Raw genomic sequence first — 18,114 nt, forward strand, 5'->3', positions numbered from 1 at the left:
ACTACTAGAGGAAGAATCTTTCTTGTTCTTGTTACTATACTTGACTTGAGGCATGTAAGTGGATAAGAGTAAACGCTTGGCAATGTAAGAAGAACTTTTCTTACGAAGATCATCATTGATTGCTTTTAAGAACTCATGCTCTTGCTCAAGGTTGAGCTTTTCAAAGCGCAATTTCTCATGAGTCCTTAAAAGTTCTTGATGATCTCCTAAGATAGTTTCATGAGCTAACTTAAGAGTGTTTAGTTCTTTAGTTAGAGACTCAATCTTCTCCTTATCATTGTCATTCGTTTTATCTTGATTAGCATGATTAATTGACGTTTCATCATAGTATTCATCACCAGAGTTGTCAACAAGTAAATCATCATCACCTAACAAGTCATCTTCATCACTATTGAAATCAACATACTCGGGGTGTGATACCTTTGGGCCTTTAGCCATGAAGCATGTTCCAACTCCTTCATTTGGTGAGTCAAATATGTCGTAGGAGTTGGTTGTCACAAGTGCTAGACCGGCAACACCTTCATCTTGAGTATATTCGGAGTCGGAGTGATAGCTTCTCTCGGAGTGGTTGTCAGAGTCGGAGCCGAATACCCATTCACCAACATGAGCTTGATGTCTTCGTTTTTTGTAGATCCTTGATGACTTGTCCTTTCTTTCTGAATCCTTGCTTCTCCGTGAGGGTCTTCGTTCATAACGATCATCTCTACTCCTTCTTTCTCTAGATGGTGATTCTTCTCTTATACTTCTTCTCTTGGGAGAATCTTCTCTTCTCTTGTAGGGGGCCGTACACTCATTGGAATAGTGTTCGGGCCTTCCACAATTGTAGCAGTTTCGCTCTTGAGTAGAAGATCTTTTGTCATTGTAGGACCTTGACTTGGAGCTTCTCTCTTTGCTCCTACTCTTGTAGAACTTGTTGAAGTTCTTCACCATTAAGCTAAATTCTTCATTGAAGGTTTGTTTCTCACTCTATTATGTGGGGGCTTCACATGAGGCTTTGTAAGCACCACTTGATTTGTTGTGAAGTTCCTCTTTATCCTTGAGTGACATCTCATGAGCAACAATTCTTCCAATGACTTCCGTTGTCTTGAGATCTTTGTAATTGGGCATCATTTGGATCAATGTGCACACGGTATCATATTTTCCATCCAAGGCTCTTAGGATCTTCTTGATGATGAATCTATCGGTCATCTCTTCACTCCCTAAGCCGGCAATCTCATTTGTGATAAGAGCAAGCCTAGAGTACATTTCAGCGACACCTTCACCATCCTTCACTTTGAACTTGTCAAGTTGACTTTGAAGCACATCAAACTTGGATTCCTTGACAGAGTCGGTACCTTCATGCATGTCAATCAAAGTATCCGAAATTTCCTTTGCATTCTCAAGACGGCTGATTTTGTTGAATTCTTCGGGGCACAATCCATTGAAGAGGATATCACAAGCTTGAGCATTGTATTGTAGCATCTTCAACTCATCCGCGGTAACTTCACGATTCGGTTCTCTCCCATCAAAGAATTCACCTTGCAAGCCAACACACACAATAGCCCAAACGGCGGGGTTATGTCCAAGAATATGCATTTTCATCTTATGCTTCCAACTAGCAAAGTTAGTACCATCAAAGTAAGGACCTCTACGGTGATAATTTCCCTCGCTAGACCCATACTCTCCTAGGTTGTGAAACCAAGGCTATGACCACCAAAAGCTATGGAAATCAAAGCAAATGGAAACCTGCCTCTGATACCACTTGTAGGATCGAAAGTATGTCTAGAGGGGGGTGATTAGACTACTTGACCAAATAAAAATCTAGCCTTGTCCCAATTTTAGTTCTTGGCAGATTTTAGCTATCTTAGCACAAGTCAAGCAATCTCCACACAATTCAAGCAAGCATGCAAAAGAGTATATGAGCATCGAAAAGTAAAGCATGCAACTTGCAAGAATGTAAAGGGAAGGGTTTGGAGGATTCAAACGCAATTGGAGACACGGATGTTTTTGTCGTGGTTCCGATAGGTGGTGCTATCATACATCCACGTTGATGGAGAACTCAACCCATGGAGAGTAACGGTTGCGCGAGTCCACAGAGGGCTCCGGCCACGAAGGGTCCAAGAAGAAGCAACCTTGTCTATTCCATCATTGTCGTGGCCCACGAAGGACTTGCCTCACTAGCGGTAGATCTTCACGAAGTAGGCGATCTCCTTGCCCTTACAAACTCCTTGGTTCAACTCCACAATCTTGTCGGAGGCTCCCAAGTGACACCTAGCCAATCTAGGAGACACCACTCTCCAAGAAGTAACAAATGGTGTGTTGATAATGAACTCCTTGCTCTTGTGCTTCAAATGATAGTCTCCCCAACACTCAACTCTCTCTCACAGGATTTGGATTTGGTGGAAAGAAGATTTGAGTGGAAAGCAACTTGGGAAAGGCTAGAGATCAAGATTCATATGGTTGGAATGGAATATCTTGACCTCAACACAAGTGTAGGTGGTTCTCTTTCAGAAAATGTGTACTAGAAGTGTAGGTATGTTCTGATGGCTCTCTCCCCTAATGAAGAGTGGGTGGAGGGGTATATATAGCCTCCACACAGAATCTAACCGTTACACACAATTTTCAAAACTCGGTGGGACAGAATGGTTAAACTCGGTCGGACCGATTCAGCAAACCTAGTGACCGTTAGGATTTTCGGTGGGACTGAGATGCAACTCGGTAGGACTGATATGGTTAGGGTTAGGGCATAACGTAATCTCGGTGTGACCGATTACACAAACTCGGTGGGACCGATTTTGGTAATAAGCTAACCAGAGAGTTGGTCAGGTAAACTCGGTGGGACCGATTCGCTCATCTCGGTGAGACCAAAATGCTACAAAAGGGAAACAGAGAGTTCACATTGCAATCTTGGTGGGACCGATCGCTCATCTCGGTAAGACTGAAATGTTACGAAGGGAAACAGAGAGATTACAATCCCATCTCGGTGAGACCGACATCCCTATCGGTGAAATCGAATTGCTAGGGTTTGTGGCAGTGGCTATGACATTTGAAACTCAGTGGAGCCGGATAGAAAGAATCGGTGGGGCCAAGTTTGACTTTTGGTTTAGGTCATATGTGGATGTGGGAAGGTAGTTGAGGGTTTGGGAGCATATCACTAAGCACATCGAGCAAGCAAGCCATTAAGCAACACCTCATCCCTCCTTGATAGTATTGGCTTTTCCTATAGACTCGATGTGATCTTGGATCACTAAAATATAAAATGTAGAGTCTTGATCTTGAAGCTTGAGCCAAACTTTTTGTCCTTAGAATTTTGAGGGATCCACTTTCCTCATCCATGCCATTGTCACACCCTAGCTAGTTCAAGCATTAGAGTGTGCATCATGTTTAAATTCCTCTTAAATTTGAAATGGGGATGACAGAACCCCCAGCACCCCCCTGGAACAACTAGGGCTTACTAAAAAGTTTTTCAATGAACCTGAAATGCCCTTCTAAAAAGCCCACCATTTTTGTTTTGGGTTAAAACCCCTGACAAAAATGGTGAACATTTTTTTAGGACATCGTAAGGTCATTGGATTAATCCTTATAGTATTTGCATTTGGGCATTTAAATGTTATATAATATTTTAAATGCTCAAATAATCATAAACTAAAATGTTTGCTGCTGGTTATATTCTAAGAAGTATCCATGATTAATTTTATGATTTATGGAAATGCCCTGGCATTTTTAATAAAGCCCTGAAGTTACAGAAATAATAGAATAAAAAAACAGAAAAGAAAGAGAGAGAGGAACTTACCTGGCGCAGCCCACCTAGCCCACCAACCGGCCCACCTGGCGGCCTAGCACTGTGCTGGCCCGCGCCAGCCAGTTGCTTCTTCCCCGCCAGGCAGGCAGGGAGGTGACGCCGGTGTGCCTGAGCTCGCCACGGCGCCACCTGCTTGCCGCCCGTGCCCCTGGATGCCTGGACGCCTCCACGTCGCACACCGAAGCCCCTGGACACGCCATTCCCCCCTCTCTCTCTCCCTCGTGGTTCCCCACCATGGCCGACGCCCCTGTCGCCGCACCATCGTCGTAGCCGCGCCCTTCGTCGTCCTCGCGCCGCGCCATCGTGTCCACGAGCTCCGCCATCGTCGATTACATCGAGTAGGCCGAGCCCCGAGCGCTCGCTCGCCCCGGAGACGCTACACCGAGCTCGTCCTCAACTCCGGCCACCGGAGATCCCCTTCTTCGTCCCCGCCACATCAGCTCATCCCCGACCTCACCGACTGCCTCGACGTGACCCCCGTGAGCTCAGCCACCTCCCCACCCTCACCGTTCCCTCTCTCGAGCCCCGTAGCGACCGCACGTAGCTCACCCGCACGCACCACTGCGGAGCTCGTCACCGATGAGGCCCCGGCCACCCAATGGCCGCGCCACCCTGTCCACTAGCCCTACTGCACCCCCAGGAGCTGAACGCACCAAACCACGCGCCTCCCCGTGCCCCCTAGTGACTAGTTCAACCTTACCCGAGATCCGGCCGCCGCCAAACTCGTCACCGGCGATGTTTCCAGCCACCCCAGCTCCACCGACTGCCACCACTCGATGTGGCTCCCTCCCCGAATCACGTAGATGGTCTCCGCCGTCCTTTTGGTCGCCGGAGTGCAAATCCCGCGCTGCTCCGCCGCGTCTGGCCTCGCCGGCGGCTAAACGCCGTCGAGTTGACCCTGTTTGACCCCGTGTGGGCCCAGGTTGACCCCCCCTAAGTCTATGACAGGTGGGGCCGGCCTGCTACTTAGTTTAGGATTAGTTTTAACTAATGTTAATTAGTTTAGTCACTGACATGTGGGCCCAGGCCCCACCAACAGTTAATTAGTGTTAATTTAACCCTGTTAATTAGCTGAGTCACTGACAGACAGGGCCCACCTGTCAGGTTTGACCTGGCCGACCCAGTTGACCCGCGGACGTCACACCTATCTCATGCTAACGCATTAATTCAATTACTGGATTTATTCTTAATAGGAAATTCCAGAAAATAGCCAAAACTTCTAAAAATCATGGAAAATCAACCATAGCTCCAAATCAAACAAGTTATATATGAAAAATGATCAGAAAAATTCAATCTATCCATCTGTAGTGGTTTCATGCATGACAAAACAAGTTAACCTTGCTGTATAAGCAAAATGAGATAATGCACTAATAAGGCTATGTTAAATGAACTAACATTTGAATCTTTGATTCAAATGAGTTCATTCCTTTCTGTTCTAGATTGCATTAGGCCAAGACACATTCACTTTGCCATGTCATAGCATGCATCATATTGTTGCATATTGTCATGTGTTGATTATGTTTCGGTGTGTCCTTCGTGGTAGGTTCTGCCTCCGAGGATAACCCCGAGTATCCATCTGAAGGGCAGTACCCTACTACCACTACAACAGGCAAGAATCCATTGATCATTCCAATACAAAGCCATGTTCTCGCTTCTGCTCTTGTTTACTGCATTAAGACAACGCGATTCAAACTGCTGTTTGCTATGGTAGTTGAACCCTTATCCTTTGCATGACCCGTCATTGCCACAGTAACTAGATGAAACCCACTAGCACGTGTAGGAGTTGATTGAGCCATGTATGTGATTCCTACCTTGCTATGCCTGCTATGCTTAGAGTTGTGTCAGGTCTGGTTCGTCTAGGTGATGGGCTAGAGTGAAATGATTATGTCGGTAATGTGAGGGATGTGTTGAACATGTTCTGGTAAAGGTATCGATGAGAGGCCATGTAGGATTACATGGTGGGTTGTTTCATTGAAGCCGTCCATAAGAACTGAGATTTGTATGCGTGATTTAAGATTCAGCTACTACCACACATTGGGCCCTGAAATATGACCCCGCTCGACTTACTGACCCCTCTCGCCCTCTGTCCAGGAGTTGCAACTAGTTTCTGGTGTTTGTAGGTTATGTGTTGGCGGCCGTGTGTAGCCCTGACCCTAGGGGTGGGCTATGATGTAGTAGATACACTGTGGTCGGGTATGCCGGGCGCCCGTTTGGCATCTCGGGACCATGTACACATCGTTTGGGGCCGTTGAGGACACCCCGACCGGATTTCCTTGCGGATGGAACCTGAATAGGCGATAAACCTAGACTAGAGACTTGTGAGGTTAGTCAGGTCGTGGTATACACCCACGCCGGCTTTCGCTTCAAGTCTGCCGAGCACATGTCATGTGCAGACGCTAAGTGGTGGAAACATGTGTGACGAAGTACACCCCTGCAGGGTATAAAACTATTCAAATAGCCGCGTCCGCGGTAAAGGACTACTTAGTTGCCTATACAGTTCATAGACAAGTTAACGGTTACTACTAAAAGACTCAAGATAAGTGTGAGTACCGAGGATGGCCCTCTCGTAGGATGACGAGGGAGGATCCCTGGTGGAGTATTGTGTTGGTGAGTAGTGGAATCGTGTGCGAAAACTATTTTACTAGTGGAGTTCTGTAGGATAGCTTAGCCAAGAGTCAAAGTTGGCTTGCTGCAATAACCCCAGCACCTTCTTGAGAATGAGCATGTATAGTAGGTTCTGCTGTAAGACTTGCTGAGTACCTTTGTACTCATGTTTGCTTAATTACTGTTTTCAGACGACAACACCGCCCCCTCCGATGGGTTCTACATAGACCTTGATGTCGACGAGTGACTAGCCACCCAGGTGGTGATCCTGGCCATGGAGGGCCCTATGTAGATAGACAGGCTTCGAGAAGCCTTCTTTCTTTCTAGTGTCTGTACTCAGACTAGTTGCTTCCGCATGTGCTTGTATGATTGTATGACTTGAGTGTCGGGTCGTGTGACCCCTACCTGTATGAACATGTTATGTATGGCTCTCTGGAGCCTTTAAAGAAAGTACTTGAGTTGTAGAGTTTTGTTGTGATGCCATGTTGTGTGCACTCATATCGGGCATATTGTGTGTATGATTGAAATGCTCGGTATGAGGGGGATCCGAAAATCTAATTGTTTATCCTTGGCAGCCTCTCATATGGGGAAATGTAGTCTAGTGCTTCCTGAGCGATAGTAGTCCGCTACAGCCTGGTTCACCGGAGTCCTGCTAGCCCAGCACTACTGCTCTGGACACTTGGCTGGCCGGCATGTGTTTCTTTTCGTTCCTATGTCTGTCCCTTCAGAGAAATGTCACGCGGTGACATCCGGAGTCCTGCCTAGCCTGCTATGGCCCGGGTTCCCCGGAGTCCTGTTAGCTCAGTGCTACAGCCCGGAATCACTCGCTGATGACCAACATGTTCGATGAGATTCATGTATGCCTGTCTCCACAGGTCTGTGCCGCTTTGGGTTCACAACTAGCCATGTCGGCCCGGGTTCTCTGTCATATGGATGCTAGCGACACTATCATATACGTGAGCCAAAAGGCGCAAATGGTCCCGGTCCATGGTAAGGCGACACCCGTGGGATACCATGCGTGAGGCCGCAATGTGATATGAGGTGTTACCGGCTAGATCGATGTGACTTGGAATCCGGGTCCTGACAGCGTTGGCATCAGAGCCGGACTGCCTGTTGGTTCGCTGAGCCAAACTAGTCGATGTCGAGTCTAGAAATGCTTTAGTTATATGTAGGGGAATTGATTGTGGGAGGGAACGTAAGGCTCTTTTACTCCTTTATCTTATGCCCTCTGATCTGAGTCATTCTCTTCTCATTCAACGTGGGTTAAGGACTAGGCTCTCTTCTTCTATCAGGTTCACGTGTTACTAATCCGTAGTAGCTTATAGGGTTGTTGCTAGAAGCCTCAGTACAGTTTCTACTACTTTTAGTATGTTGCCAGTTGAATCAGAACCTTGACATGATGTTGTTGAGTGGTATTGCAAACTGTTGTGGATGTCTCAAATCTTTTTCTGAGCAGTTACAGCTGTTATGTTGTCCAATTTTCCCTAGAAATTCTAATGCCTTTGCATTGTGGTTGTGCTTTCAGATGGCCACTCGTGCTCAAAACCAAGTGGTTCGCCTGACACGATGCCTCGATGTGCCCGGTCATACTGCTATGTTAGTCCGGGTAATGATCGAGACAGGTTACCGTTGGTATCCCGAATACACTGTCGAAGAGCAATTCCGAGACTTTAATCAAAGCCAATATTTCTGCACCGTCAGGATATTTCCTTCTTATCCTGGATCTACCGAGCCCCTCCACTATTCCTATGGACTCGGGGTTACTGTTGAGATGGCTGTGCAGGATGCTGCCTATTCCATGATGACCATCATGCGAGTCCGGACTGGCCTGCTTCGGAACACCGACTTCCGTTACATGCTAGCTTCACTTCCGGGAGCACAAGGGTATCTCCAGGCTATCTATGCTGACTCCACTTAGGTGGACTCACTAACTCGTACCACTGCCGAGATGCTCGAGGATAAGGACCAAGAGAATCGGGCCTTGAGGCTGGAGCTTTTCAACACCCGTGCTGATCATTAGGCCACTTTGACTCGGTTTGCACCTGCAGTGCAAGCTAGATGTATGGATACAAGGGATCTGTATCCTGTGAGATCTGCTCTGCCAGACATGGAGGCATCACCCCACCCCGTGGTCCCCGCAGGCCACCGTTTGTTGGTCCAAGACCTCATCCTAGCCCCTTTGGTCCACAAGCTCCTTAGGACCGTCTGTTCCCAGATGATCACGTTGAACTTCCAGGCTATGGAGGTGACTTCTATGAGGACTACTACGGAGTTGTCTAAGTTTGTAGTAGTACCACTAGTATTGTTATAGTTGTATCTCCACTGTCCTGTGTGACTTGTGGAATATGACTTTGTGTGTAATCAATCCCGGAGGTGTAGACAAATAATGTATAGGAGCTTGGAATGCCTCCGATGAGATGTAACGTCTTTCATCATAGTTGTACTGTAGCCTGGGCTTGTACTAAACTATGTATGGTGTGTATGACCAATGGTATATATATGGCAGTTTCTATATTACCATGTCGTGCAATGAACATCTTAGCATTCCATGTTATCCATTACATTCTACACTTCCTTGCTAGGTTGTGCCATCCTTATCTAAACCGTTGTTTTGTTTTCTCCTAGGATGGTCAACACCCGCAACAACCCTGCTGCCTCGGAGCAGGGGGAAGCCAGTGCAGTTAGGGGTGAAAATCTGCCTCACCCGCCTTCTCTGGCTGAAGTGATGCTGGAGGCGAAAAGAAACAAGCGTGAGACTAACCGCCTGCTAGAGCGGATTGAGCAGAAGACTGCACGCAATCAGCGAAATGACTTGGTGTCAATCAATGATTTTATCAAGCTGTACCCACCAAAGTTTAACCATTCCGTAGAGCCCCTCGACGCGGATGACTGGCTTCGCAGCATCACCCACAAGCTATGTTCTGCCAACGTAGCCGAAGCTGATAAGGTTACCTATGCTGCCTATCACCTCGAAGGACCTGCTAGCCTTTGGTGGGAAAATTTTGAAGCCATGCGCCCGGTCGGCCAAATCACTACTTGGGCTGAATTTAGTGAGGCTTTCTGTGAGCATCACATTCCGGAAGGTCTCATAGATCGCAAGAGGGAGGAGTTCTGCAATTTCACCCAAGGAAGACTGATCGTGGATGCTTATAGCCGTGAATTTGGGAATCTGGCACGTTATGCTCCTGAAGAAGTATCTACCGACGCTAAGAAGCAGGCAAGGTTCCACAAGGGACTTAGCCCTGAGCTTCACCGTGATCTTTATCTACACGAGTGCACCTCCTTTCAGAAGTTGGTCAATAAATCCATCAGTGCTGAGTCAGGCCAGTCTGACTATGACGCTTCACGCAAGCACTCAGGTGATTTTGGCTCTTCATCCGGCTCTGGAGCTCAGAAGCACCGGGTGTGGATTCCAAGCACGACACTGCCACCCAGGTTCATTCCGAGGCCATCCTTTGAGGCGCCTCGTCCTAACCAGCAGTTTGCACCGCCCAAGCCCTATGGTGGCCCCGCTGCTAATACTGCTCCACGCCCCAATGTTGTGACGTGTTTCAAGTGTGGAGAGCCGGGTCATTATAGCCGAGAGTGTCCTTAGAACAACAACCCCAATCAGTCTGGAAAGTCCGTTGGCCGTGGTAAGCCAGCGGGAAAGAAATTCTACGCCAAGCCGGTCACCACTGCACGTGGCCATGTCAACTATGTCTCAGCCAAGGAGGCTCATGAGGATCCTAACGTCGTCCTTGGTACGCTCCTTGTTAACTGCCATCCGGCATCTGTTCTTATCGATACTATAGCATCTCATTCATTCATATCCGAGAACTATGCTCTATTGCATAACACAACATTCTGTGACATGCCCACTTCCATGGTAATTCAAACTCCGGGTTCCAAATGGCAAACTTCTAGAGTAAGCCATGGGAACGAAATTCTTGTCGATAGACTTGTCTTCCTTGCATCCTTAATAGCTCTCAAGTCCTCGGACATAAACATCATCTTGGGAATGGACTGGATGTCAGCTCATTATGCTAAGATTGATTGTGCCACTAGAACCGTTCAACTTACTCACCCATCGGGCAAGACAGGCAATGTCTTAACTCGAGTGGCCAAGCGCCAGCTTTACTCCCTAAATGCCAACCCCCTTCCAGACCTTGAGGATATTCCGGTAGTCCGGTACTTTCCGGATGTCTTTCCAGAAGAACTGCCAGGTGTTCCACCTGACAGGGATGTCGAGTTTGTGATAGACCTTGTTCCAGGAACCGTTCCAATTTCTAAAATACCCTATAAGATGGCACCCTTAGAACTAGCCGAGCTTAAGAACCAACTCGATGAGTCCTTGAAAAAGGGTTTCATCCGTCCTAGTTCCTCTCCTTGGGCTTGCCCCATCCTCTTTGTCAAGAAGAAGGATGGAACGGATCGGATGGTTGTAGATTACCGACCAATCAACTTAGTCACTATCAAGAACAAGTATCTGCTTCCCAGGATCAACGATCTGTATGATCAGCTCGCTGGATCCTCAGTCTTTTCCAAGATGGATTTGAGGTTAGGCTACCATCAAATCAAAATCAGAAACAGGGACATTCCCAAAATGGCCTTTGTTACTCGCTATGGCCAATACAAGTACACCGTTATGTCCTTCGGTTTAACCAATGCCCCAGCCACCTTCTCTCGGTTAATGAACTCGGTCTTCATGGAGTATTTGGATAAATTCGTCGTAGTTTACCTCGATGACATACTCATCTACTCCAAGAATGAAGAGGAACATGCCAAACATCTAAGGCTGGTATTGACGAAACTTCGAGAGCATCGTCTTTATGCCAAATTCTCCAAGTGTGAATTTTGGTTGCCAGAAGTGACCTATCTAGGCCATGTAATCTCTAGTAAGGGTATTGCTATCAATCCCGAGCAAGTTTAAGCCGTCCTTGATTGGACTCCACTTGAGACGGTCAAGCAAGTACGGAGCTTCCTTGGCTTAGGGAGCTATTGCCGCGGCTTCATCGAGAATTTCTCCAAGGTTGCTAAACATCTAACTGAACTCCTCAAGAAAGATAAAAAGTTCAAGTGGACCCCACAGTGCGAGTTCAGCTTTCAGGAACTGAAAAGACGCCTGACATCTGCTCCCGTACTGGTACCACCAGATTTCTCCAAGGACTTTATTATCTATTGCGACGCCTTGCGACAAGGACTAGGTTGCATACTCATGCAAGATCGTCAGGTAATTGCCTACGCTTCACGGCAATTACACCCACACGCGGAAAACTATCCCACACATGATCTAGAGCTTGCAGCTGTAGTCCATGCACGCAAAACTTGGCGACATTACCTCCTCGGTAATCGTTGCGAGATCTTCACCCATCACCAAAGTTTGAAATATATCTTCACCCAACCGGATTTGAATCTCAGGCAACGACGTTGGGTTGAGTTGATCTTGGATTACGACTTAGGAATAACTTACACCCCGGGCAAAGCCAATGTCATGGCTGATGCGCTAAGTCGTAGATCTTATTGTAACAACCTGATGTTACAACAAAGACAACCACTTCTCCATGAGGAATTTCATAAGCTTAATCTTCACATTGTTCCTCGAGGATTTCTATCCACCCTGGTGGCGAAGCCTAACCTTATGGATCAGATCATAACCGCCCAGCGGTATGGTAAGGGCATATCCTGGATTAAGGAAAACATCGCTAGCGGAGTTGCTAAGTGTTTTTCCATGGATGAGTGAGGTGTTGTCTTCTTCGTGAACCCCTTGGTGGTTCCCAAGAAACAACATCTACGCCAGTTGATTCTTAAGGAAGCTCATGACTCCCCTCTCACCATTCATCCCAGTAGTACTAGAATGTATCAAGACCTACGCCAGAGGTTTTGGTGGACTAGGATGAAGAGAGAAATCGCTCAATACATTGCTAATTGCGACGTTTGTCGTCGTGTTAAAGTAGAGCATCAATGGCCTGCTGGCACCCTTCAACCTTTGGCAATTCCTGAGTGGAAATGGGATAAAATCAGTATGGATTTCATCACTGGGTTTCCCAGGACCAAGAGAGGGAATAATGCCATCTTCGTCGTGATCGACCGTCTTTCCAAAGTAGCCCATTTCCTACCTGTTCGTCAGAGTATCACTGCTAGCCAGCTAGCTGACTTATACATCTCCCGAATAGTGTCTCTTCATGGTGTCCCATTGGAAATTAACTCAGACCGTGGGAGCCTCTTCACCTCTCGATTTTGGGAAAGTTTCCAAAATGCTATGGGAACTCGTCTCTCTTTTAGTACCACCTTCCATCCTCAGTCAAGTGGTCAAGTAGAGCGAGTCAATCAAATTTTGGAAGATATGCTCCAAGCTTCTGTCATCTCATTCGGAATGGGTTGGGAGAAATGCCTTCTAGTCGCGGAGTTTGCTTATAACAATAGTTATCAAGCTAGCTTGGGCAAGGCTCCTTTCGAAGTTCTCTATGGACGAAAATGTCGAACGCCTCTTAACTGGTCAGAAACTGGGGAAAGACAACTCTTTGGCCCGAATATGATTCAGGAAGAAGAAGAGTAGGTTCACGTTATTCGTGAGAAATTGAAAACAGCCCAATCTCATCAAAAGAGCCAATATGATCATAAACATAAGCTCATGACTTATGAAGTCGGTGAGAAGGCTTACCTTTGGGTTACTCCGTTAAAGGGAACCCATCGTTTCGGTATCAAAGGCAAATTGGCTCCTCGTTACATCGGACCCTTTCGCATTCTTGCCAAACAAGGAGAAGTTGCCTACCAATTGGAACTACCTTCGCATATTTCCAGAGTTCACGATGTCTTCCATGTTTCTCAACTCAGGCGTTGCTTCGCGGATCCTATCCGTGGAGTGGACCATGAAACGCTTGATCTACAAGATAACCTCTCATACCGGGAATATCCCGTTTGTATCCTTGATCAAGCCGAGCGTACCACTTGACGCCATAATATCAAGTTTCTCAAGGTTCAATGGTCACACCATTCTGAGAAAGAGGCCACTTGGGAAAGGGAGGATCTTCTTCGACTTGAGCACCCCACCTTCTTCCCAGAGGATCCTAAATCTCGGGACGAGATTCTTTTGAGTGGGGGTGAGTTGTCACACCCTAGCTAGTTCAAGCATTAGAGTGTGCATCATGTTTAATTTTCTCTTAAATTTGAAATGGGGACGACAGAACCCCCAGCACCCCCCTGGAACAACTAGGGTTTACTAAAAAAATTCAATGAACCTGAAATGCCCTTCTAAAAAGCCCACCCTTTTTGTTTTGGGTTAAAACCTTTGACAAAAATGGTGCACATTTTTCTAGGACATCTTAAGGTCATTGGATTAATCCTTATAGTATTTGAATTTGGGCATTTAAATGCTATAAATATTTTAAATGCTCAAATAATCATAAACTAAAATATTTGTTGTTGGATATATTCTAAGCAGTAGCCATGATTAATTTTATGATTTATGGAAATGCCCTGGCATTTTTAATAAAGCCCTGAAGTTATAGAAATAATAGAATAAATAAAAAAACAGAAAAGGGGAGAGAGAACAGGGACTTACCTGGCGTAGCCCACCAGCCCACCGGCTCGGCCCAGTCCACTGCTTTGTGCTTCCGCTCTTGTTTACTGCATTAAGACAACACGATTCAAACTGCTTTGTGCTACGGTAGTTGAACCCTTTTCCTCTGCATGACCTGTCATTGCCACAGTAACTAGATGAAACCCACTAGCATGTGTAGGAGTTGATTAAGCCATGTATGTGTTTTCCTACCTTGCTATGCCTGCTATGCTTAGACTTGTGTCAGGTCTGGTTCATCTGGGTGATGGGCTAGAGTGAAATGATTATGTCGGTATTGTGAGGGATGTGTTGAACATGTTTTGGTAAAGGTATCGGTGAGAGGCCATGTAGGATTACATGGTGAGTTGTTTCATTGAGGCCGTCCCTGAGAACTGAGATCTGTATGTGTGATTTTGAGAATCAGCTACTACCATGCATTGGGATCCTTAATTGACCCTCTCGGCTTCTTAATCACCCTAGTACTCTGTCCAGGAGTTGCAATTAGTTTCTGGTGTTTATAGGTTATGTGTTGGCGGCCGTGCGTAGCGCTGACCCTAGGGGTGGGCTATGTTGCGGTAGATACACCGTGGCACGGTGTACCGAGTCACCCGTTTGGTGTCTCGGGAACCCTGTTCACATCGTTCGGGGCCGTATGTGGAAACCTCGGCCGGACTCCCTGCGGATGGAACCTGGATAGGCGATAAACCTGGGCTAGACGCTTGAGTGTTTAGGTAGGCCGTGGCCGACACCCTCGTTGGGCTTCCGCTTGAAGGTTGCCGAGTACATGTCATGTAACAGGCGATAAGTGGTGAAAGCGTGTATGAAGAAGTAAACCCCTGCAGGGTATAAAACTATTCGAATAGTCGCGTCCGCGGTAAAGGACTACTTGGTTTCCTATAAGTTCATAGACAAGTTAATGGATACTACTAAAATACTCAAGATAGGTGTGAGTACCGAGGATGGCCCTCTCCTAGGATGACGAGGGAGGATCCCTGGTGGAGCATTGTGTTGGTGAGTAGTGGACTCGTGTGCAAAAACTATTTTACTAGTGGAGTTTCGTAGGATAGCTTAGCCAGGAGTCAAAGCTGGCTTGCTGCAATAATCCCGCCACCTTCTTGAGAATGAGCATGTATAGTAGGATCCGATGTAAGACTTATTGAGTACCTTTGTACTCATGTTTGCTTAATTACTGTTTTTAGACGACAACATCGCCCCCTCTGATGGGTTTTATGTAGACCTTGATGTCGACGAGTGACTGGCCACCCAGGTGGTGATCCTGGCCATGGAGGGCCTATGTAGATAGACAGGCTTCGAGAAGCCTTCTTGCTTTCTAGTGTCTGTACTCAGACTATTTGCTTCCGCATGTGCTTGTATGCTTGTATGACTTGAGTGTCGGGTCATGTGACCCCTACCTGTATGAACATGTTATGTATGGCTCTCTGTAGCCTTTAAATAAAGTACTTGAGTTGTAGAGTTTTGTTGTGATGCCATGTTGTATGTACTCATATCGGGCATATTGTATGTATGATTGAAATGCTTGGTATGAGTGGGATCCGACAATATAGTTGTTTATCCTTGGCAGCCTTTCTTATGGGGAAATGTAGTCTAGTGTTCCTCGAGCCATAGTAGTCCGCTACAGCCCGGTTCACCGGAGTCCTGCTAGCCCAGCACTACTGCTCAGGACACTTGACTGGCCGGCATGTGTTTCACTTCGTTCCTATGTCTGTCCCTTCGGGGAAATGTCACGCGGTGACATCCGGAGTCCTGCCTAGCCTGCTACAGCCCGGGTTCCCCGGAGTCCTGTTAGCCCAGTGCTACAGCCCGGATTCACTCGCTAATGACCGACATGCTCGATCTGATTCATGTATGCCTGTCTCCATAGGTCTGCGCCACTTTGGGTTCACGACTAGCCATGTCGGCCCGGGTTCTCTGTCATATGGATGCTAGCGACACTATCATATACGTGAGCCAAAAGGCGCAAACGGTCCCGGGCCATGGTAAGGCGACACCCCTGGGGATACCGTGCGTGAGGCCGCAAAGTGATATGTGGTGTTACCAGCTAGATCGATGTGACCTGCAATCGGGGTCCTGACATTATTGTAGTACGGACTCTTGAATAGATCGATTAGAAAGAATAACTTTGAGGTGGTTTCGTACCCTACCATAATCTCTTTGTTTGTTCTCCGCTATTAGTGACTTTGGAGTGACTCTTTGTTGCATGTTGAGGGATAGTTATATGAGCCAATTATGTTATTATTGTAGAGAGAACTTGCAATAGTGAAGGTATGAACCCTAGGCCTTGTTTCAACGCATTGCGATACCATTTACGCTCACTTTTATCATTCGTTACCTTGCTGTTTTTATATTTTCAGAGTACAAAGACCATTATATACTATCCATATTGCACTTGTACCACCATCTCTTCGCCGAACTAGTGCACCTATACAATTTAACATTGTATTGTGTGTGTTGGGGACACAAGAGACTCTTTGTTATTTGGCTGTAGGGTTGTTTGAGAGAGACCATCTTCATCCTATGCCACCTACGGATTGATAAACCTTAGGTCATCCACATGAGGGAAATTTGCTACTGTCCTACAAACCTCTGCACTTGGAGGCCCAACAACATCTACAAGAAGAAGGTTGTGTAGTAGACATCAAGCTCTTTTCTGGCGCCTTTGTCGGGGAGGTTAGTGCTTGAATGTATATCTTTAGATCTTGCAATCGAATCTTTTTGTTTCTTGTTTTAGCACTAGTTTATTTTATAAAATAAAACTACAAAAAATGGAATTGAGGGTACCTCATATGCTTCATCTTTTTAATGTCTTTCGTGAAAATAAGGATTCCGATAATTGTGCTCAAGTGCTAGAGGAAGAATGCAGTAGACTGTTTGGCACTAAATCTTTATATGATGAGCATTATTGCAATGTTGTTAGTATGAAATCCTTGAATATCTATGATGCTAATGATATGCAATGCCACAAGCTTGGGGATGCTATGTTTGATGAAGATGATAATTTTTGTCCCCCAAGTTTTGATGAGCAAATTTATTATGATGATAGCATGCCTCCTATTTATGATGATTATATTGATGAAGTGGGTTGGGAAGAGTGTCAACTTTAGGAAGTAATGATCCCACTATTTTTGAGGGTGTTGAATCTTATTGTGATAATTATGAAAGTGGATTTGGAGAGGTCTTGACTTTATTTAGTGATGAATCCACTATTTCAGAAGAGGTTCCAATTGATTATGAGAACAAAGTTGCTATCTATGATTATTATTGTGATGACTTGTATGCTATTAAGAATAATGATATCCATGAAACTTGTCATCATGATTTTAATTTTCAATTGGATTATGCCTCACATGATAGTTATTTTGTTGAGTTTGCTCCCACTATTATCCATGACAATAAATTTGCTTATGTGGAGTGTAATAAAATCTCTATGCTTGTAGATCATGAAAAGAATGCTTTATGTGATGGTTATATTGTTGAATTTATTCACGATGCTACTGAAAATTATTATGAGGGAGGAATATATGCTTGTAGGAATTGCAATAATATCAAGTTTCCTCTCTATGTGCTTAAAGTTCTGAAGTTATGCTTGTTTTGCCTTCCTATGCTAGTTGATTATTGTTCCCACAAGTTGTTTGCTCACAAAATCCCTATGCATAGGAAGTGGGTTAGACTTAAATGTGCTAGTAATATTCTTCTTGATCGATGCTCTATTTATGTTTCAATTCTTATCTTTTATGTGAGCATCATTGAAATCATCATGCCTAGCTAGGGGCGTCAAACGATAGCGCTTATTGGGAGGCAACCCAACTTTATTTTTTTCCTTGCTTTTTGTTCCTGTTTATTAATAAATTAATAATCTAGACTCTGTTATGATTGAGTTTTTATGTTTTAATTAGTGTTTGTGCCAAGTAGAACTGTTGGGAAGACTTGGGGAAAGTCTTGTTGATCTTGCTGTAAAAAACAGAAACTTTAGCGCTCACGAGAGTTGCTGCCATTTTTATTTGGATAGTGATATTTAGTTAAATCCTTTTGAAGATGATTAATAGATAAATTCCTCACGTCCAGAAATTTGTTTTAGAATTTTTGGGGTTCCATAAGTTTGCGTTAGTTATAGATTACTACAGACTGTTCTGTTTTTGACAGATTATGTTTTCTATGTGTTGTTTGCTTA

This window comes from Triticum dicoccoides, chromosome 6A, assembly GCF_002162155.2.
Source record: "Triticum dicoccoides isolate Atlit2015 ecotype Zavitan chromosome 6A, WEW_v2.0, whole genome shotgun sequence".
In the NCBI taxonomy this organism is placed as follows: domain Eukaryota; kingdom Viridiplantae; phylum Streptophyta; class Magnoliopsida; order Poales; family Poaceae; genus Triticum; species Triticum dicoccoides.